A 23,191-nucleotide genomic window follows, 5' to 3' on the forward strand; every position below is an offset into this window, starting at 1 on the left:
ACCTCTTTTGGGGCCTCCAGGGATGAGATTCTGCAATATACATAGTTATTACTAATAATCAACTGATTTGTTTTTTCCGAGGTCTGTTGTATAACAAATTATTTATGCACTTGATTACATGTTGTGGTATCTGCAGTGCTTTCATCAGAGCTATTTACTGATGTGCTGGTACAGATTTTTATCAAAGCGTGCTCCTGTCCCAGCCAGCAGTCACGTGGATTAATGACACCAAGAGCCTCCTGAGAGAGAGCAGGCAAGCTGGAGCCTTCGCGCTTGGGTTTCTCCTCGTGGTGGGTTTGACTGCATTAGGACGGTTTTCTGAAGATTAGGACCGTATCTAGACTGGGAGCAGAGATGTCTCTGGCTCCCTCTCTAGAGATTGCAGAAAATTACCTGGATCTGAGATCATCCTCTGGAGAGGTCAGTCTTTCCCTACAGAGCATAAAAGGACCACGGGGGGATTAGTCTCTTCCTGATGCACTTTCAAAGCAGATGGATTTTAGTAGGGAAGACTGGCTCCTGTACAAATGGGCTGGATGAGCCTGCACAAGCTGCCTTAATTAAGAGCTGTGGGAGCACTGGGGAGCCGGTGCTGACACAAGAATTTTTACTCATGTCATTAGTACTAGTATCGTGGTTATTCTGATGGTGGCTTTTGTGGGTATCATCACTTGGACTACTCCTGATGACACACAGTTTCTCTTTAAGATCTCCTATAACAAGCCATCATCATTATAGGTGTTTAATTTTAGCTGCGCAGAAAAGGTGATTTGCAGAAGGTAAATGTCATGAGAAGGTCGAATATGAAAGACATAGAAGGGCAGAATATAGGATACATGCAAGAAGCCCCAAGTCTGTCCGGCAAAATGGACATGTCACCAGGGCACAGGTAATTGTCAGGGCTGATAGAGCTGGTGGAACTGTGTCCTGGGCCCTCACAGCTTGAACAGTGTGAGAGGAGAGGGGTGGGTGCTGGGGAAAATGCAGAGAGCAGCAACAAAAAAACATTGTGGGGGGGGTTCAGTTGCTGCAGTTTATCGGGTGTGTGCACAGAGGCTGGATGTGGTATATTTTGGCTGCCATGGCTTTGCTGGAACGTGTCTTTGCCATCTATTGCAAGTATTTAAAATGCAAGAAAAGATTACCCAATATCATTGTATATTAAAGAAAATCAAGGTTGTGAAAACTTGCAGTGATGCTTCCCAGCCTGTGGCTCTTGGGACATTGTTGGACAGCTTGGGAGGACAGCAGCAGCATGGCTGGTAGAAATGGTTGACTAAGACTAGTTCCTCTGAGAGCAACAGTGATGAGTGAGAAAGGTGACAAGGTGCAAGATTTTTGGGTAGCCTGGACACAAGAGTGGCCTGTGTGGTGACTGCAGGCCTTGATGATCTTGAATGGCAGAGAGGAAACGTGAATAATAAACTCAGTAAGTGCTGATTTGCAGAGTCCCCTGTCAACAAGTATCACTCTGCAAACAGTGGAGCAATGGTCCTCATGAATAGGAACGTGGCTTCTTTCCCCTTTTCTATCACTGATTTGTTGTGAGAAGTAGAAAAGATTTTATTTTCTGGCCACTTGGATCCTCCATCTTAGCCATTTAGCTTATATTCTCTTTTTTGATCAGTGTACATCATCTTTTCCGTATGTCTGTGCAGAATCCAGCATGGTTATAACATCCTGGTGTGGCTTGGTTGTGATGATGTGTGGAGGATGGACACGTGCATGATTGACATGTGGATGCTGGAAGCTTCTTCAAGTCATTCAGTGCATGTACAAGTACACGTGTGGAGGGTATTCCTGGTAAAGCAAGAGGCTCAGCAGGAAAGCTCTGGAGGTAAATCCACTCCAGTAACTGCAAACAAACAGCAAACCCACAAAGTAATGGCTGAGGCAAGCTGGTCGTCCCAACCCCTGTGTCAAGAATTTCTCATCTCAGTTCCTGGGAGCTTTATGAGCTCAGAGAAGCCCTGTTTCGTGTGGTTTTAGGTAATAAAATAAAAACCCATTTTCAGCCTTTTATGGTTTTCTTGGGTTTGGGTTTTTTTAATCCTCAGAAGCTCAGTTCACTGGGGGATACTGGAAGAACAAGTACTCAGAAGCACTCTTGACATGGCTCTGTATAACAGCTGTGATATGTCCCACATTTTGCCATTTTGCACTGGAAGAATTTATTTCAAGTCTTTCACATCATAGAAACTCTTCTATTTACCCAGTGAGCTCTGCATTGTTTATCCTGGTCTCTGTTTCAAAGTTTTTAAGCAGATGCTGTTATTTTCTTCAGCAGGGAGGTAATCATGCATTTCGTGTTAGAGGAGGGGATGGGTTGAGCCTGGGTCTTGGGGAATGCTTCGCAGGGTGTGGATGAGGACTTTCCACCAGCTGCACTTCTTCAGGACCTGAGCCAGTCCTCAGTGGAGCCAGCGGGATGACTCCTGCTGAATTCCAAAGGCTGGTGGATGCATTGCTTGGATTGCTATTATTTTACAATATTTTATTTGTGGAAAAAAAACCCAAACCCACCCTCTGTTTCTATGTATTTTTAGAGCTGCATTAGCTGCAGCATTTCACATATTCTGAAAGAGATTAGAAGCAGCTGGAAAATGGTTATAATAAGCAGAAGTGTAACAGGTACTTACAGGAGATTTTTCTTTAATCTGTTCTTGTTTAGATTTCTACTCACTTTATTCCGACCCTAGCAAGTGACAATTTGGAGATGACTGGACAAAGCAGATATTATGCAATGCTTTGATTATTTTTGTTGTGGGAGGAAAGTATGTGTGTTCACAGCAACTTCAGTATCATTTCCGTAACTAGCATAGCATTCATTCAGTTGTCATAAAAATCTGTTCTTTTCAGTAATTTTGTAATATTTATTTTAAATGCTTCTATCAGCTATAAACAGGGAAAGATACTTAAGGAAACATTTATATAACGACTCATTGATTTCACTCTGTATATGGTGTGTGGTATATCACCAGGTATGTTCGTGGACATTGGTAGGTGGGCTCTCTGGGGTGCCGGAAGAGTTTCTGCTTGTGAGAGTAGTACCTTCTGTCTCACCAAAGTGGTATGTTACTCTGTTTTGCTCCACAGAGCAAATCTTTCAGTGGGACTACTGCTCTAGGTCATACCTGCTGGCTCAAACTGAGGAAAAATTAAAGATAAATTCAAATATAAAGGCTTTTTTTTTTTTTTTTTTTTTTAATATGGCCCACTCTCAGTTCATCTGATGATTTTTAACAGAGTTTTTCTTTCCCTCTGCTATCGCTTTAACCCCATGCTTAGTGATGTGAGGATCCCAGGCTGTGAATTCTCTAGGAAAGTGGCTGGTTTCTGTGCTTTGTCACAGTTTGGCCTCAAGTTGTGGTTTAAGATATTTGATTTTACCTGTGTACCATCACATTCTGAAAATTGTAATAGGAAAATGAAAATGTGTGATGGGAAACCAAAGGAAGTTTGTAAAAGAAAACTCATCTCTCCTAGCCCTGGTCTGTTGGCCAAGACATGGTCAGTGTGCTTTTCAGTACACTTTGAGTCATGCAAACCTTGTCATGTCTTGAAGTGATTGCTCAACAGTAGAATACAGCAAAGAAGATCCTTGTTTTGAAGTCTAATTGAATAGGTCTTAGGAATTTAACTGAAAATTTTATCCATCTGAATGTTAGGTATCTGTGCTCCCTGTGTGGCTATGGAGAGCGAAGCATCAATAGAAAGCAGCAGAGCCTGTCCTAAGGAAAGTGTCTGGGATGTTTTTCTTTGTCCCAGTTCCCTACCTGTAAAATAGAGACAACAGTTCCTACCCTAGAGGTTTTGGAGATGAGATTCTGAGGATGCTGCAGTAATGAAAGACATGCAATATCTGATTTGATCAATACACCTCATATCCTTTGCTTATTGCTGTTATTATCCTGAAGTGTTTTCTCTTAGGTGTGTTGGCACTCGTCACAAGCTATGAGCTTTATGGACTTTGATCTTTATTGTTTGGCAGATTTTGTGAGCGCTGCTAGTTTTTCTCTGAGAGATTAATTAGGATCATGGAAATACAGCACCAACAGCAACAAGAGCCAAACATTTCGGTGGGACTTGTTGCTGTTGTTACTGTGGTGTCCAGCTCCTGTGGGAGATTGGAGAAGACCTCCGGGTGAAGAACAAGAGTAAAAGGCCACTCAGTGAAGTGGTTGAGTTCATTTGTTGTTCTTCTTTTCCTTTCCCTGCAGAATGAAAGAAGGAGAAAACTAGTTGTGATGCTAGGGACAGAGCTGAGGGAGGTCTGTCATCATAGGTGACATCAGCATCATCCTGGTCTGTGAAGTCCTGCTGGCATGCCAGCAGAGAGAGCATTTGGAGAGCAGAGATCTTCCCAGGACTCATGGCTGTTATCTTGGGGTCTCAGCCCTGGAGAGGAGCAGGCAGCACCAAACAGCCTGGTTTGCTATGCAGCCAGCTCCCCTTTGCAGGGACTTTCTGCCTGATTTTTACCCAAGACCAGGCTCTTTTGAATGTGCTCTCATCTATAGTACGGTCAACACGTGAGCCCTTCAGAGAATGGCATTTATCCTGTATCCTCCTTACAGATTTTGGGGAGCTTTTTGCATGGGGCAGGCCATTTTCTGGGTCCAGGGGGATCCCTTCAGCAGGTTTAAATGACAGGAGCAGTCTACTGGGAAGGCTGGGCTAACCATGCAAAACCAGCCTTGCAAAGCAGCCGTGTCAGTGTTTGTCTCCCAAGTGTGGTTTGCTGCATGCCTGCGAGTGGGAAGGGGATGCTGAGTAGGGCAGAGGAGGCACCTATGTGACTGTCAGAGACCTGTGCTGGCTCACGGTGACTCAAAGCGCTTGTGCAACGGTGCTGTTGATATTGTTGGTTTGGTGCCGCAGTCCACACTGCTCATTTCCTCCAAAACTGATGCTCAAAGATCAAAGGTGCTGGTCCAGACGGAGCCCCAGCTCCTTCTGAAGCTTGTGCCTGCCCTTGGGGGACCCATCAGAAGCCCTACTGGCCATGAACCCTCCTGCCGTGAGCCCAGGAAGGTCTCTAGGATGTGGCTTCCTTGCTCCAAGTTGAGAGGGTGGCATCTGAAAAGGAAGGGCGGTCCCAGACATGCTCCTAAAGGTGGCTTGTCCCAATTCAGTTCCAGAAGGGCACTGAGACAGAAAGTGGGAATTACGTGCCATGACAGTGCTCAGAGCCCAGCACCCGCTTGGAGTGCTGGCAAATTTGGCTAAATAAAAGTTAAAAAAATCTAATAAATAAACACCTGCTGTTGGCAGACAGAATTCAATCCAGTAATAATTTAAATGCACCAGTTTTATTGCTGGAAGAGAATGCTCGGGAAATAAAAAGGCCGTCAGGTACAATATAATCAAATGTTTACATCGTGTACCTTATCAAGTGATGATAGCAGGAAGGACAGAATCATTTTTCACAGTGGACATTGCTGCGTGTTGGGCTTGCATTTTATATGCTCCAGTTTTACTTTGGTGCTACATAAAATATTGTTTATAATATAAACTGTTTTCCAAATGCATTGGTCTCCAAGTACTTGTAAAGCCTCTTAAAACATCAAAGATATTTCATGGTAACCTGGTTGGCAGAGCAGTTGGCCGCATTGTGGTGCTCTGAATTTTCCTTTCAGTTTGAGTCCCAGTTTATGTATGTCATTCCTATTCGGTAATAAATTCTAAACAACTAATGAAATCACACTGAAGGGGAACATTCTTCAGGGATTATATTTGAAATGGAACAGAGCTAATTAGTAAGAAATATGAGGCTGAATTACAATCTCAGGTGTATCATTGCAAATCTGGAGTGTATCAGTGGGGCATAAATTAGTTGTTCGGGTTTTACATTGGCAGGAGAGTTCAGAACTGGGTCCACTTTGCTTTAAATGACGACGTTATTTGCAGCTGAGGATGGTAAAAAATAATCTTTTATGCTTTAGACAGGCAATTTGGCAGCTCAGAAAAATTGCTGTATCTATCCTGTGACTGTCTAAATATGTGCCTGATGAAATATTTATATGTAAATATTGTGTAAATAATGAAAATAATGAAATAAAAGGTAGTTGCAGAAGACAGGAATGAAGAGTTCTCCATCCAAAGTAGAGCTAGAATTAATGAGCTTAAAACTCATGGAGATTTAGGAAAGTAATTATGAGAAACTTTGTAACAGGTGGGGTGGTTAATCCCTGCAGTAATGTGCCAGGAGATTTACAGATGCGGGTCTGTGGATGGGGATTTTTTTGAAGCTGGGTGGACAAAACCCTTCAGGCAGTGGGGGTGGGGACCAGGATCGCTGCTCTAGTTTGGAGATGGTCACAGTGACTTTCAGCTCCGGACAAATGTGTCCTGTAATTCCCACGGCCGTGACAACAGCTCATTCCTTGGGAAGAATTTTGGACTCCCCATTTTTCATTCATACCGCTGGGCAGAGCTGGGTGAGTTAAAGTTACTGTTTTGTGAGTGGGGGTCAGCAGTGCGAGTAAAACTCCCAGAGAGTGAAACCTTCTAGATTTTCAAATCTGCTTATAAGATTTTAACTACGAGAATTCATTAAAGAGAGAATCTCCATAGGTGAGAAGAGTAATTGAAGGGGGAAAATGTCTTTATTTTCAAATAATCATTGAAATCTGTTTTTAGGAGGGTTGAAATGATAAAGGAAATCAGTATTTACATTTTACATCCATATGATTGACGACACAGTTACAATTTTTTCTCTTTTTTTTATGATTGAAGATTTGAGTGGAAGAAGCTGGTGAGTATTCAGGACAAGTGTTGCATAACCCGACACATTCCCAGACAGTTTGGCTTATTACTTTATGAACACCTTCCTCCTCTATAGATAGGATTTGGGTTTGATTTAGGCTCTTTGTGGTGGGAGAGAGGGCAGGCTAAAAGAGGGTTAGAACTGGGCCATGCTGTTTTTATATGTGTGCCATTTTTCATGTCTTTTTGGAGTATGGGAATTAATAAATGATCTTAACTGCAAAACTTCAAAATAGATGTTGCTCCCAGCTGCCTTCATCATTTTGGTTTGCTTTCTGAAGTTGCTTTCTCCATCCTGGTGTGTTGTGTCAGAGGAACCCCAAATCCCTGGGGTGCAAGTTTTTCCCAGGGTTGCTGCCATGTGGCACGGGTACATGCTGCCTGCCTGACCCTAAAGATTCAGCCAGCCCTATGGTTGATATATATTTGGCCACTCCAGGTATTGATATCACCATCCTTGTGTTTAACCAATGGGTTGTTCCCAGCTCCTTAGTTCTTAGGATAGAAATTTTCCAGAAAACTCTTTTAGTGCTTTTATGTTTTAAAACAATGGTCAAAATCTCTTCTACAAAACCCTCAGTGAAAGCTGATAGAGAAATATTTCAGTGTAGTGCATGAGCAATTACGGTTTTCTGCGTAATTTATCTGAACAGAGCAAGGGATGAAAAATTTATGGAAATAATTGATGGCTTGATCAGCAAAGCAAAATTCTGCGAGCTTTTTCACATTTAGCAAGGTCAAAGGCAATGTGTGTCGAGTGACCTGGAGAGGTAATGAATATGCAAACACTGGCAACATGGAAAATTGTAAATGAAGTGAGATAATTTGAATTTTTTTTCTTATTTAATGTTAAAACTCTAGTCACTGCAAGATCCTCCTGAGATGTTTCTTTTTCTTGCTAGAAATTCCAAAAGACGGCATAGCAGCAAGTACCCCAGAACCTGAAGCATAAACACAGATGTTATTAGAAAAAATTGAATTATTCATGGCGGTTTATTTTTGACAATTAGTCGTGTAGAAGATAGTCTTACACTACAGAGCAGTTCACAGCAGGGTCTGAGGGCAAGACCAAAGACAGTCTTCTAGACAAAAAGGTTTTTGTTTTTTTAAGAAGTGAGAACTAGAGGAGGAATGGGAGTAGAGGTAAATGTTTGCATCTCTGTATTTAAAATATGAAGAATTAGAATAGGGTGTCTTTGAATGCTCTGCTTCTCCTGGAGATGGCATCAAGGATCTGAGTAAGTCAAATCAATAATCTTGGGAGAACACCACGTTTTAATACATCAGTATTTCTTTCAGGTTTGTTCACAGAACTTTGCTCTCTCCTACCCATGGTAGCTTTTTGCTGACGCTGGCATATCGGTGCTTCCAGCTGTTTCAAGTTAGCTCCAGGAAGCTAGGCTATCCCCTTGAAACTCAAGATACAGAGGATCAGACTGAAGCGAAGAACATCTGTGCTCCGTTAAAAATCTTCGGTGCACATAAACAACAGGTTGAAATGTGGTGGAGTTTGGGTTTGTTCCATGATGCAAGAAGAAAACTGCCCCCCCTGCCCAGAGCACATGGATGCTCTGATCCTGAATGCCACCAAGCTGGACAAGAAGCCTCCAGTACCAATGTAACCCTCTGAAAGTCAGGAAGGTCTTGTACGTGCATCTCTCCCCTGTTGTACAGCGAGTGAGACCAGCACCTTCCCACGATGTTTCACTCTGCTTCTTCCCAACATGGGTTTTAGGTTATGCCTTTGGTTGATGCCTTTTCTAATAGTTTTATGACTAATGCAGGTGGGTGGAAAGGTTTTGGAAACTTGTGGGGATTTGGATGGAGGCAGCACCACAGAAGCTGTGGAGGAGAGTGTCTGCAAACACTGCTAAATAAGCTCCCTGGCCTTTTGCAGATTTGGTATCCCTGAAGGTCTGGGACACCAAGGGACTTCTGTCTGACTCATGCTCAGGGCTTTTTGGGGGTTAGGATGAGGAGTTTCCAGGGTCACAGTGATGCCCCCTCCCACTTCAAGTGCTGCAGAGCTGCAACAGCTCGTGCTGCTCTCGGTTGTATGACACTAATGTCCCGATTTCTAGGAGGTTACACTGGCGTGGGAGCCTTCTTCCTAATCTGTAGCAGTGAGGGGAGGGGAGGTACTGGGGAGATATGGTGTTAGTCCCTTCGCTTGCCAACAGGTGACTCCTCCTCCTGACGGTGCTGTTCTTGTAGAGGGACCTTGTCAGAGGTAACACAAGGGGAGGAAAAGCTGGTAAGACCCATGTTCATTAGCATGTCAGCTTGCACAGCTGCAAGATATGTGGCAGCTCCTGGCAGAAACCAGAAAAACCTGGTTGTTTCCTGGAAGGGGTTTCGTGGGCTTTTGAGAGTGGATGGGGATGTCTGCATGGACAGTGGCATGTCCATGGAGCTTTATTTCCTACATATGGTATCTTCAAGAGCAAAGGTTTTCTTCTGGTTTTCTGTTGTATGTTAAGCCATGTTTGATTTTATAGGAACTGTGCTGTGATATGATAGCAGGGCCTGTAGTGACAGGACAAGGGGGAGCGGCTTTAAACTGAAAGAGGCAGATGTACATGAGATATTGGGAAGAAATTGTTCCCCGTGAGGGCGGCGAGGCGCTGGCCCAGGCTGCCCAGAGCAGCTGTGGGTGCCCCATCCCTGGCAGTGCCCAAGGCCAGGCTGGGCTGAATGGGGCTGGGGGCAGCCTGGGCTGGGGGGGGAGTCCCTGCCCAGGGCAGGGGGGTGGGACTGGGTGGTCTTTAAGGTCCCTTCCAAACCATTCTGGCATTCTATAAAAGACAGACCAGCTTTGCAATTAATAACTAGTTAAGAGATAGCAATCAGAGGGCAAATGTACACAGTGAGACTCTTTACTGGGGCTTGTGATGTTCAGTTAAATCTCCGGAAATTATTGTGAGAAGGTAAAAAGCAGGATAAGAGGGAATGAAGATAAACAGCAGAATAAGAAGGAATATCCCAGTTAGGGAAAACAAAGAAACAAACAAAACAAAACAAAACAAAACCCACAAAGGTCAGCAAACATCAGAGAGGAGCTCCAGCAGCTCTGCTGGAGAGGGCTGACAGTGGCTCTGCAGCTCCGAAAGCAGTGGCTGGGGAGGGGGTTCTGAGGTGCTGTGGCCACGGCCAGCCTGAGCAGGGAAGTGCCCTTCTTGTAGGACAAGAACTGAGAGTAGCGAGGTCAACAACCAACCAACTCATGGAAGGATGAATTGGAATGATTAAGTTGGCCATTTGTCTATCTTTTTGCCATTGGCCATTTTAACTGAAGAAGGTGCTAAGTAAATACATTTCTTTTTTGTTGTCTTATATTACTTAGGAGACTTATTCCCATAATTACAAAAACAGGCATTTTAATGAAAACTATGGTTGTGAAGTGAAGCATTAAAACTTTTAAGATTATTTGGATTGGCATAGGCGCATAACTAATCCTGTCTGTGAATGCTGCTGTGTTACATCATGTACTTGGTTACATGCTTATTTATTTTGCTCTATAAATCACTGTCTTCCCGTTTAACTTGCAAATGCTGAACTTTGTGGCTATAAGCATCTCATAAAATAGAGTCTTTTAAGGCAGCATTCATATTTAAAGAAAGGTTGCCAGTTTCTCTGCACTCCCTCATGGCAGATTTTATTTATTTTTGTAAAAAATTCTTTATTTATTTTTATCTGCTTACTTATATTCTTTCTTTATTTATTAACTTTATTTTTTTTAAATTATTGTAATTTTTATTTATTATTCAGGCATGTTGTCCACTGCTGTTAGCATGAAGTTTTGCAGATGATTTTACTTGTAGGCAAAAAAATGGTGTCAGCAGGCACATTCCTTTCACTCAGCAGCAGGAATGGAATTAGACCTTGATTGTGCTGGTACGTAATCAGGTTTTTCTAATGGAGCTAGTCCAGAGGACGCTGGGCTCATTACAGCCATCGCTGTGATGCTGTGAAAGCTAGGAGGATCTTCTGTCGCTGCAGAGAAGCGATCCTTTTTTTGTAGAACCTCATTCTTTGGGTCACTCCCATCAGACTGGAAAAAATCGTGTTGGCCATGTTGCATGAGATCCTCTCGTACTCTTCTCCTCCCAGCAGGGAAATCACGTTATGAGTTAAATCACTGAAGGCAATAGGAGTCTTGCCAGCAGCATCAGCAGAGGAAGGGTTTCGAAGAGCACAGGACATGTAGGTTGGACATCTGTGTCAACGTCTTGGTAGGGTATGGGTTTTACCCTCCTGCTCCCTGCACGTTGCCTTGCTGTCCAGCTCCACTACCTGCTGGGGAGCATCATTCTGCTTGGTGCTCAGTCATGCCTGTAGTTCTCAAGCAGCAATACTGCACACCGCTCTGACCTCAATTTCTTGCTGTGGGGACCACAGCCATCTGCTGCGGAGGGTCTTTGCGGGCCGGTGACAGCGTTAGTAAGCTGCATAAGTGGCTTTCTTGAGGAAAGTTTATGATAGAAAATACCACGTAACAGGATTTCTCATGCCCTCTTCGTTATACTCAGAAGCTTTCCTTGTAATGAAAGGGAAATTTCACACCTTTCATTTATTATTTGGTCTGTAAATAAAAATTCTGGAGAATAAACAAAGAGAAGGCATATCCTACATTTTTATTAAAGGAAATGTTATTTCTATGTAGTTCAGGCCCTTGAAAATATATTCAAACCGTTCACAATTGATACATATTTCTCACTTTTCCAGGCTCCTTTGTAGTTACCATGCCCATTAATACATATTCTTATCAATAAAGCCATTATTATCCCTGTTTTAATCGACTGTTTCCCTCAAGGTGTAGCGGCTTATTCAGATTTATTTTATCATTCAGATTTATTATCGGTACAATTTCTCCTTTTTACTCTGTTTGTAACAAGTAATAGGCTGTATCTATCCTCATTTCCCTGATTGTGGCAGGACTGGCTTGCAAACAGAGGGGGAGGGGCACAAGAGATGCCCGCTCCTCGTTAGCATGAAACAACAGGGGACTGACCTCAGCAATGAGGGATGGTTATTTTTCCTCTTGGAGGTCCCAGTTTGCACTGGAAAGGCCAACAGATGCAGTTTCTTCTGTAACTTGTTTTGTAAGGGTAATTACGATGTGTTCTGGATTGCAGCATAAAATCATGCCAAGCACTTTCATCGGTCAAGAAGCCCATTATTTACTGAATTATCTCATTAGATGTGTGGTCCCTGCATTGTCTTTGGTACCCTCGACACACACTATTGTACTTTGAGAGCTATGGAGGAAAAACATAGGCATCGCTACGAATCTCCTCCATTGAAATCTTTGGTGGTACGAAAAGAGAGGCAGTTGGGTTTTATTATCCTTTTACAGCTAAGCTCTGTAGCTCTAAACCTGGAAAACCAAACGTCTCGCTGTAGTGGAGGGAGTTGAAATTGTAAAGCTATATTACCAGAAAAGACAATCTTCTCCATGTGTGCATGCATAGGGCTTTCTAAAATTGCCAGTGTCACGGCTGTGGTGCACTGGTGGAAGCTGCCCTAAAACAGCCCTGCAAGGCATCGGTGGAAACTACTAATGTTCTTCACCTTCCACATGCCCTCTGTCTAGCCCTACAGCTCTTTATCATTCACATCCCCATGTGGAACTGTTTAGGCCCCTTCCTCTTCGTCCAAGCCTCAGTGGGGATGGAGAGCAGTTGATCCTCTTTTGGTGGCTCCTTGCCTAGGTAGACTGTTGTCTTGCCAGCCTTCAGATTTCTGTATGATGTAAATGGTCCCATTTCCTGCAATTTTGCCTTATACGCCAAGTTGCTTAGATGTGATCACTGCTTCTACTTTCATCCATGCTCCCTGAGGTTGGCCACCATCCTCCTCAAGTGCAGCTCCAAGGCTGGGCACAGCTGTGCCCTGTTCTGGCTGTGGCTGCTGGACAGAGGAGATGTGCAGCGGTGGAATGTAGTCCCATTCCTCCATCGCAGACTGATGCACAGCAGCATGACACTGCTCATTCCCGTTCAGCTGTGATCTGCTGTGCAGCCAAGGCGTTGTTTTGCAGACCCCCTTCCCACTTGATGGTTCTCCCTGCTGTCTTTATCCAGCTTTTTTTTCTTTGTCCAAGTAACTGGCTTGGATAGAGCTGGACCCCAGGGCTTTGGACCTGGCCAAAGGTCAGGGACCTCTGGCAAGGGCTGTGTCAGCATGGCTGTCTGAGGAGTTTGACACCACCCTGTGCTCAAGTTTTCCCACCATACTAGGTCACAATTGTGTGGCTAGCTTATGGCAATGTCAGGGCAAACGGCACCAGACACCTGGCTCAGGTGAAGGTGCAGGATATCAGCGATTTCTCCCCAGCCACCTGTCTCTGTTACACTCTCAAAGAAGGAAATCAGATTATTTTGACATGATTTGCTGTTGAAAAATCCCTAGTGACAGTGACTCATTTTAGTTTTAACTTCCAAGCGCTCACAAATTATTGGAGTGTTTGTTGCAGAATGTTTCTGGGAACTGGAGTTAAGGAGCTCTCCAGCTCCTCCTCCCACCCCACCCCACTCCTGTTTTCAAGGTAGGCACTGGGTTTGTCACTGGATCACTTTCGTGTCCCTCCCTGTTTCCCCACCAGTTTTCTCTACAGATTTCAGTGGTTAGTTTAGGTCAATGCTTGTCCAGCCCCTGCACTGTGAATATGTGTGTACTCTTTACATTCTTATAAGCTCATTTCTTCCTACAGGTGTGAATTATTTTTAACACCTGAGGAAGGTCAGCTCTTTTAGAAAATCCTACTGCAGCAAAGCAATGAAAGAGCTTGCCTCTTCTGTGCCAAATATTATTTGCGTGGTGTGGCTTTAAAACTGGGCAAAAACGTATCATCTTTCCGATTAACTGCAAAGAAATTGTTGGTATTTTATAGTGCCACCAGGGAAAATAGAGTGACCACAAGTCGTTCACATGTGCTACGTATGTTTTTGTTCATACCCTTTGTGCAGACCTAGGTTGGCTTTTTGCTCTCCAGGTAGAGGTCAGAGCCTCTGATTTACACTCTTCTGTTTTTCTTCTCGAAAAAGATAGTTGACTGCAATGTCAGTGTCGATTCACTTGCAAGTCCTCTCTGTCCTATTCACCACCTCTGCCTCAGCCTGATTTGAAGTGGTCCTAGCTTTTTGTCTTTAATCACATAGAAATTAAAATTCATTCCAGGCTTTCATGGAGCCTGGAAGGCTCCCAATTTGTGACTCCTCAGGCACTGACTCTTAAACAACCAAGTCATCAGGTCTTGATGTTCCAGTTCCTGGAGGTGCTAATCATGGAAGTTCCCACCATCTCCCTCCGTGGTTCCATCTCTCCTTTTTGTTAGGCTCCTTGCAGGGTTGTAGTGCCCAAGTGTGAAGTTCAGCCCATGCATGTGCCCAGTTAGCTGTGCTTTTTGCCACTTCAGTCTTTAGCATCTGACTGCCTGAGCTGGGAATTCTCAACCAAAGTGTTGTGTTAGAGCTTGAAGTCCACACTACAGTTTGCCAACTCATTTCTTTTCCTAATTACTCATGTTACAAGCCTTTTTGAAGAAAGCTACTGATTTTATTCACAGTTATCTTGTATGCTTTTGCTGTGTTTTGAGTACCAAAGCTCAAGATGAAAAAAACCACACTGGTGAGTTTTATTTTTTGTATATTTACTGTTTTCAGCTTCGTTAGGGGAGCAAACTGTCTCTTGTCTGTAATAGATTAGAGGTGAAAGAAGACAAAAGGACCTTATAATAGGCTCAGATAACCACAGAGGCCTCCTATAGTTTGGACATATCTAATTTAAAATTTGTCCCTGAATTTCTTTAGTGTGGCCATCATTTAGTGCATCCACAATTGTACTCACATTTTATTTGGACCAAAAGATTTATCTCTCAAAAGAACAAAGGAAAATAAATCTTGGCTTGAATAAACATCCTATTTCATTTAATGTCACCAGCCTAGAATTAGTTTAAGTCCTTGTCTACTATACTGGTATATAACTTTAAGATACAAAAACTATATCTCCTAGTGGTGAACATGGAGATAGCTCCAGTGATTTTCGTATTTTGTTCGTATAAGCCAGAAGGGAATTTTGTCCCAAAGGTCAACAGTTGAATTATTGTTTGCCTGGGAGAAAATTAATTCAAATCTTTGCTGGACTTCTGACTTGGATGCTAATTAGTCCAGGTGTTATCAGGTCTGTGACTCTCTTTAAAGTATTATCTGGCTTGCTAATTTCTGATCTCATGACCTCGGACGGGGCAGCCCATTTGCTGTCAGTTCTACATTTGACCACAATGAATTTGTTGGTCAAAACAAATGAAGAAGTTGAACCAGTAACAAAAGCAGCCTGGTCTTCTCTTGGCTGTGCTTCCTGTCACCAGGTCACGTCAGTGATGAGAAGAAAAGTTCTAGAAAGATTGTTGACCCTTGCAGTGATCCTTCTGGATACACCTAGTAATAATTACTGGACCATACGGAGCTATAAGCCCATGAGCCTTTAATACTAATATTCTTAGCATCTCGTCGAGGCACTCGGTCTAACCCATGAGAGTTTGATCCTGGATCAAAACATCAATGTGATGCAGTGTGTAGGCGGCATGTAGACGTGCTGATGGTGAAAAGGCAAACTAGAATAGGAACACTGATGTTAAATGATCTACAGAAACAAATGAGAAACATCTCCCCTGGGTTGCGCGATCTGTGCCAGGTTGGATACTCACACAGAACAGATCGGTACATATCCAGCCATATCTCACTAATCAACTAATCACATTCCTTCACAGGAGCTCATACAGCTTTGTTAGGAAAATTGGTAATTAGCAGCTTATTCCTCTTAGACGTATTATGCAGGGTGATTGCTGTGAACCATCTCAAAACTTTGTGCCCCTTCAGATATCGCTTAGTCTGGGACCAGTCCCTCATAAAGCCTTCTTGAAAAGAATTTGATAGTTGCATTTTTTTTTCTTTTGCAAAAGGTGAAATTTAGCAGTTTATGCCTACTTATAAGGGTGACTTTGATTTTCTTTGCAAATCAAGAAGCGTTTCTGAGAGAAAAAAAATCCATGTCTGATATATAATCAGTGCCTGTCAGACTGAAATTCAGCAACGTATACTTGCTGATTGCTTGTAGCTAAAAACACTCCCAGTTCCCAACTCCCTCAGCTAGCTCCGTGTGCTGATCTGTATATGTTGTTATTGCACGTGTATGTACAGTAGTATCATCTTCATCACTTGACATACATGAGAACATACCTGCATGCACTCCCGTGGGTGTTGTGCCACACGGCATGATTTGCGTGCTGAGCATGTATAGGGAGACTGAGGTTGCAGGTTTGCAGTTACAGCTTAATCTTGCTGGAAGAGGCTTGTTCTGTGGGGAGGAGAGTGTGTTTGCTGCTCTTTGCTGCATTTGCTGTGGGGGAGCAAGCAACCTTTTCAAGCCAGCATCCACTTTCTGTACATACCGCATCTCCATCCAGCTTCTGATTAATCTGTGGAAGTATTCTGTACTTCAGGTGTCCAAAGACAGTATTTCCCCATTAGTTGCAGCTACATTAGGATTTTTCCAAGTGTGTTGTCACTGGCATTATTGGAAAGAGGAGAATTGTGGCCTGACTGATCTTTCTAATTCTGGTATGCAGTTTTTAGTGAGTTATTACTAGTGATGGAGAGCTAAAAAGCTCAAGCACACAGGTTGTATTAAACTAGGTGGTGGTACAGAATACAGAGGCTTTATTTGTTTCTTCATTTCAAAATCATTGCAGAAGCCACATTGGGCACCAGAGAATTGACACAGAAAAGAAGATAAGAAAGTGCAAGAGAAACAGGGTTCATTACTTCTGCTCTTCATGCAGTGACTTGCTTCATCAGGGGATTATTTTTAGGCTTATGTTGAGTTCTCATGGGGTGTGGAGGAGCTTAGCCCTTCTATTGTAATGCAAATGTGCTGACTTTATGGTGGTGGTGGTGCTGTGCCTCCCTGTTTCCATTGTGTAGCCTCGAATAATTGTGTTTGAACTGAAATTCCTCTGAATTTTAGTTATTAGAGTTCTTAGGTGGGCTGGCTGCCAATCCGGTAGTAGGACTTAAGGTAGGATTGGAAGGGATTCGCACCACAAGTGGGACTACGGCTGCTTTAAGACAGCTTTGGCTCATGGAAACAGTTTATAGAGGAGGTTCAGGAAAGTAAGTTATGTCAGATGTTCAAAAGTGCTGGGATGAGGAAAGAGTGCCCAGGGTCTGCTTTGGAGTTGGGCCTTGCATAGGGTAAGAAAACATGGGACTCAAAGGGTCTTCATTTCTGCACATACTGGATTGGTGGAAGAAGCATCCAGATAACAAGGGTGAGATAGAGCTCAGAATCACCTAAGCGTGTCTGAAAATAAGTCAATACTTGGAAATGTTCTTCAGTGTTGGATGGCACTGTCTCAAGAAGAAAAAGTAGGATGAATGACGTAAGTAAGAATGTGAAAGGAGAAATCACCAGAGTAAGACTCATGAAGCATTACTTTTGAGTTAAATTTTGCTTGGATGAGGCATTCGGGGTGTCCATATTTTCACAAGAGCTGATTTAGGTCTCATGTCCTGCCGCCAAGTTTCCTAACTAGTGTTTGAGTCAGATGCAGTGAATGGCACAGATAGTCCCTGTATTAGAGGTGAAGTAAAATAAATACAATCCAAGCAATAACAGGCCTGATCTCAAGCTTCTGCAAAACTGTCAAAGGAAAATGTAACTTAAGTGAAGAAGTTAAAGTAGCATTGACTGTAATGTTGGCTTGACAAAGATCAATAATATAAGAAGAACTGGTCATTTTAGACTGATAACTTTGAGGCAAGGGAGATGCAGAATATCCATTCATATTAACTCTACAAAACGGTGTTTTAAATGTATTTTGGTAGAAACAGTGAGTTTAGGTGTACCTAACAAGTGACTGAAAGGTCTGGCTCAGGGAGATGCAGCAACAGATGGTTTTTGAAAGAGAAATGATACTCTGAAAGGAGGAGTTCCTCAAAAAGCAGTCCTGGGGACAGTTATGGTTAGTCTCTTGGTGATGGCCACGGCACAACAGATGGGCATGTTTTGATGGAAGTTGCTGATGCCATATTGTAAGGTCCACATGCCCCAGGGCAGTTTCAGTTACTCACTGAAGTCGTGGTGTAGCCAGAAGCAACTTTACGCTATTCCTGCACTTTGTCCAGGCCTTTACTTCTGATTCTCAAAAGTAAAATTAATCAAAGCCTAGCAGCAGACAAATGCTGAGCCTCCATCATTCTGCTTGAACAGAAACCTCTGTGGGCAGTATTGCTCATGTAGAGGGAGGTACAGTTCTCGTACAGAAAGGACCTCGGTGATTTCACAAATGCAAAGGTTGAAATGAAAGCTGCTGTTCTTTGGAGACCAAGGCGAATGTACTGCTTATGTGGGTTGGTTGTTAGTGTTTGGAACAGATGTAAAGAAGGGTCTGCTTGACTGCAGTAGTTGGTCTGGGGATCACTGAGGCACGGCTGGAAGGAAAGCCTGATCCTGTGGTGCACCAGCAGGCGTATGTTATGCCCAGTGCAGACAAGTATCCCTCTAAGCCGCTCTGTACGGCAGCATCGAGACCTCCTTTGTGCGTTTGAGTACATGTTCTTGATGGCTGGACACAAAACAGAACACGTGCAAAGCAGGGTTTGATATTACAGGAGGAGACCATAATAATTTGCCATGTTTCATCTTCCTGAGGAAAGACTAGGAGATCAGTTTGTACTCTGAATGTACACCATGGGGCTGATAGAAGGAAAATAACACTTCAGAGCTCTAAAAGCTTAAAGCATTGATGTGGGAATACGTAGATACAAACCGGCCATAAATACATGCAGATTTTTAATTATGATAGCAGTGAGATTTATGGGGTGGTTTGTAACCTAGTTGACTACGGTAGCTGGCCAGTGGCTCGGTCACACAGTGTATTCTTCAAACTTATGTTCTTGTGATCCTGTGGGCAGGACCTATTTTAGAGGAGAAGCTTGTGAAACACTTGTAAATAAGACAAGATTTTACAGTTGGAAATGCTGCAAGAAACTGGGAGTTTTCTACAGAAATGATCAGGAATATCAAAGATGTGGTTCCTCCCTGTGTCTGCAGGTGTGCAACATGTCTGCAAAATCCATATAAAACGCTGGTCCCTTCCTGGGAAGCTGTTATACTTCTAATTCCAGTGGTGGAGGATCAAATGCTGTGGGCTAACCTCATGTCTCAATTGATTAGTAAGGTTTGTTTGTAGTATTTGAGTAAGATGAAGACGTGTGATAAAAGTCCATTCTTATTTTACGATCAAGAAAGGTTATGCTAGCCAAGAGGTTTTGAGAAAAGTATCCTAAGGCACATGCTGTGATGTAATTAATATCTGCTACATTTTCAAATTCACTGAAATTATGCCGTATCGGATCTTTCATAGGGATATGAAGCATATCAGCATTGAAATGCTGATTTCAATCAGGATTAAAGTGAGATGTTTTCCAGTAACAAATCCTGGAAGGTAGTTGGTATTTGTGTAATGGGCCTGTGGTTTGGCTGGTGCATCTCTAGTGGAAAAGAGAGTTAAGATTGGTGGAGTAGAATGGTGGGAAAAGCAAAGAAAACAGGGGATTCAGGAAGGATGTGCCAGTATATTTTTCATAGCAATGAGGTAGAATGAACCCAGCCATACCACTAAGTATGCAGAGCTCCAAAATACATCCAGCGCAGGCCTTGGTGGAGTTCAGAAAGGAAATGAAAATAGAGAAAAACATATTTCTTCAATAACCTTGAAAATTCAATTTTTGAGATAAAACAGAGCCTGATAAAATTGGTTGAGAGGGTAGATGAACTAGAACGGCAGAGGAAACGGCTGGAAGAAAGAGAATAGCAATATATAGATTTACTGAAAACAAAAAGGCAATTATGTGTAAAACATTGGGAAAAAAACAACCCATACTTAGAAGAAATAACATAAAATTTTATGGAATCCTGTGGGAGAAGGAAAACAATTAAATGTTGGGCTTTATTCCCTTCAGCATAAAAATTGCTGGACACAGAAGACAAATCTGTCTGTCCAAAAAACAGCCCCAGAAGCAGAAGCTATAGTCTTTATTTATGCATTTATTTATTTATTTGTAAATTTATTTATTTATTTGTAAATTTATTTATTTATTTATTCATTCATTCATTCATTTATTTATTTATTTATTTCAAATTGCATCTGAATAAAAATCCAGGCCCAAGTTTCACAAGTAGAGCCTGTTTTCACTTGAAAAGCAGTGTCTTATTAGCAGTCTTCTGAATGAGGATTAAATTATTCACAGCAATCAGCACTAGGAAAATACAAATGAACTCAAAAATAGGTTCTCTGCTGTTGTGTGGTGGCAGATCGACTCACAGGAGTTTCATTTCAGAGCAAGTGTCTGGTTTAACGCTAGCCATTAAAGTGCAGTCGTTTGGCCTCAGCCACATTTAAGACGTGGGATATTGTGTGCTTCATTCTTTTTAGGTGCTCATAACTCTTTCTGTCCCTGTGGCCACTTGCCTTGCTGCCCCACGGCTGAGGTTTGGGGCTCGTCACTCACACAGGGCTGGCTCTGGGGTCGCTGGCAGGTTCTGCTGCCTTCTACCTTGGGGGCTTGGGGTGATGCTCTGCTTTGGTAGGATCACAGCAACTGCATCCCTTTTGGGGTCCCCATGGAGGGCGTGAAGCACCAAGGTGTGAGACGCGGCTGTTTTGGGGAGGTGCCGGTGTAGCGGGGTGGCTGACTCGTACCTGCCTGGCTGCACGTTGGAATATTTGGGTTCAAATGGCGTTGCTGTTGTTTCTACGTGGCATCTGGTTGGTTTTTTTTTTTTTTTCCCCTGGATGTTCATAGTTCAGTATCCCCAAGATCTACAGACAGGTGGAAAGCAGGAATCTCCTTTCTCCCTGTGTTGTGGTGGCCTATTTGCTGGCCAGGCTGGAGGCAACTCAGAGAAGGGAATGTCTGAAAGAGCCAGCACCCAGCACACACTGTGGCCTTCACTTTGTGCAAGGGCATTTTTCCTCATAAGGAACAACTGAACAAACAGACTTGAAGAGCTCATCCAACCATCACCAAAACAATAAAGAAAATTCCAGTGGCAAATGCCTCCCAGCATTTGCAGATGAGCAGAAGTAGGATGGAGGTGGGAGCCATGGGCAATGGAGACAAGGGGCTGCCTTGTCTCTCACAGGAGGGAAAGCTGAGCTGTTGTTTGACTGATTGCTGCTAACATCTCCTTGATGCCTCCTTGAGGGTGCAGATTGAGGCAAATGTTTTTAAAAATAAATCTGCAGAATTGTTTGAAGTCAGTTTTTCAATCTCAGTGTTTGAACCGGGGGCTCAGCAGGCACTGACATACAGAAATCGTAGCCTACAAGACTGACAGAGCTGGGTTTCTCTGTTTGTGCGCCTTGTTATCTCAGACCTGGTAGACCCAGGTTTGTGTGTGAGGGGTCTGAGATGGTTCTTCTGCGCCCATTTGGGGGGCTGGGGACAGCTGGGTAGGTGCTTCACACACCAGCGCTGGTGGCTGTTTGCTGCGTCCCAGTCCAGGATCTCAGATTTCCCTCTGCGAGGACTGTTTTGGCCCATTGCTGTCCCCAGTGTCATTTCCTACCTCCATCGCTGGAGCTTTCTGTCAGTGTTTCTTGTGTTAAAATAATTTACTCCCATTTGAATCTCTCAGGTAAGGGAAGAAAGTGGTTTGGGGAGGTTTTCTTGTTGTGTTCCTGCTTTCTCTAGTGTCTGTTCTTTCCAAAACATATGTTCTGGTCAGCAAAAATGACCCAAATCCAGCAACTGGTTGGTTGTTGGGCAGACCTGTTGTATACCGGTCAGGACTGACTTGTTTTCCTCTTGGTGGTAATGATTGTTAATGGATACTGCAGTTCTGCATTCTAGCCGATGTGTGTATTGTGATTGCATTTGCTTTGTTTTATTTTTAGGGAGCCTCACATTTCATTAGAGAGGGCAGCAGATACATTTTCTGCAGTGCGTGTTTTGTTTTGTTTTTCAATTGAATTATGGTATGTTCAAAATCACAAGCAGAGCTGTCATAGCCCCCAGCTCATTAGATGATCTAATACGATGTTTTCAGCGAGATATCTTGTCAAAGCAAAGACTGGCGGTGGATTAAAGTGTCACAAAAGCTTCAGAAACTGATTTTTGGGTTGGCTTTTCTTGGTTTTGTTTTATTGCAGTTTTTTTTTATTTTGCTTCCCCCCCCCCCCCCAATACTGTTGAAGAAAGACTCACACCAAAGCACAGGGTCGTGGTTAGGACATTTGCATGCAGTGTTAGAGACTAGTATTTTTAAGTCCATGCTTTACCTGATTTAAAGGGAGGGTTTGATCTCACACAGAAATCCACATTACTGGGCACCTTTTCTGAATGGTGTAATTAGTAAGTATGTATACAAGCTAGAGCAACAGCTTCTAATTCAATGCCTAGATCCAGCAGCAAGTTGAACTGGGCTTTTACGATCTTGATGTGCACACTTAAAGGCAGTGCCAGAGCCAAGGTAGTTGTTTTAAGAGCCTTTCAAAACCGAAAAGAGCTATTTGAACTTGAATTGCTGGAGGTAGAAACAAGTGACTGAAATCTTCTAAAGCCAGATTTTCAGAAATAGATACCTGGGTTTTACTCTGAATACAGATACCGAAACATCCTCATAGCTTTGGGGGTCAAAGTTGTTTTGTTTGTTTGGCATGAGTGTTATAATCTCTAAAGTGTTAAGGGGCCACCATTTTCCATCGTTTTTCATCCTGACATAGAGCAAATGCCAGCCTCAAAACACAGCATATTTTTCTGGGAAGGGAGCTGTTGTCTTCTGGGCTGGCCCATTAATTAGGTCCTATCTCTGAGTTACAGCAGCCTTTAACACAGCCTCTCTGAAAGCTGGCTAAGTGGCATCACCAAGTTTTCTTTGTCCTTAAGAAAATGCAATTACATTAAGAAATTGCTTTGAGGAGTTAAACAGCGGTGAAATCTCGAGGTGATCATTTCCTGCCTTTCAGTAAACACCACAGTGGTAAAAAATTAATTAGTGGGGACATTCCAGGAGTATGGAGATAGTTGAACTGTTCCATGCATCCAGACATCCAGATCTAACCCTGGGGGAGAGGAACAGGGACAGGATGGGGACAGGGTTCACTCTGGTTTTCTGTCACTGTAGCTGGTACAGGACTAAGTAGCTGCCCTTAGGAAATGGAGGCTCAGGACAGCAAAAGAAGGGAAAGCTGGGATGTGAGGGATGTAGGATGCTTCCTTTGCATTCATCTCCAGCTTATATTTTATTTAATAAATGTGCTTCCCAGCGATAGATGTGCTTACAGCATGGTGTTGAGTCCACTGCTGTGCCATCTGTGTTCTCCTGTGGCTAATAAAGCCAAGCTTGTGCTTCAGTC

At 43.1% G+C, this 23,191-nt stretch overlaps 1 protein-coding gene across 1 annotated transcript in view; it reads left to right on the top strand.

The window, feature by feature from the left end:
• Positions 1 to 23,191, top strand: part of MDGA2 (MAM domain containing glycosylphosphatidylinositol anchor 2) — a 389,698-nt gene that overhangs the window by 262,675 nt on the left and 103,832 nt on the right. The gene's annotated exons all lie outside the window — the stretch shown is intronic.

Source organism: Falco punctatus, assembly GCF_963210335.1.
Source record: "Falco punctatus genome assembly, chromosome: 7".
Lineage (NCBI taxonomy): Eukaryota > Metazoa > Chordata > Aves > Falconiformes > Falconidae > Falco > Falco punctatus.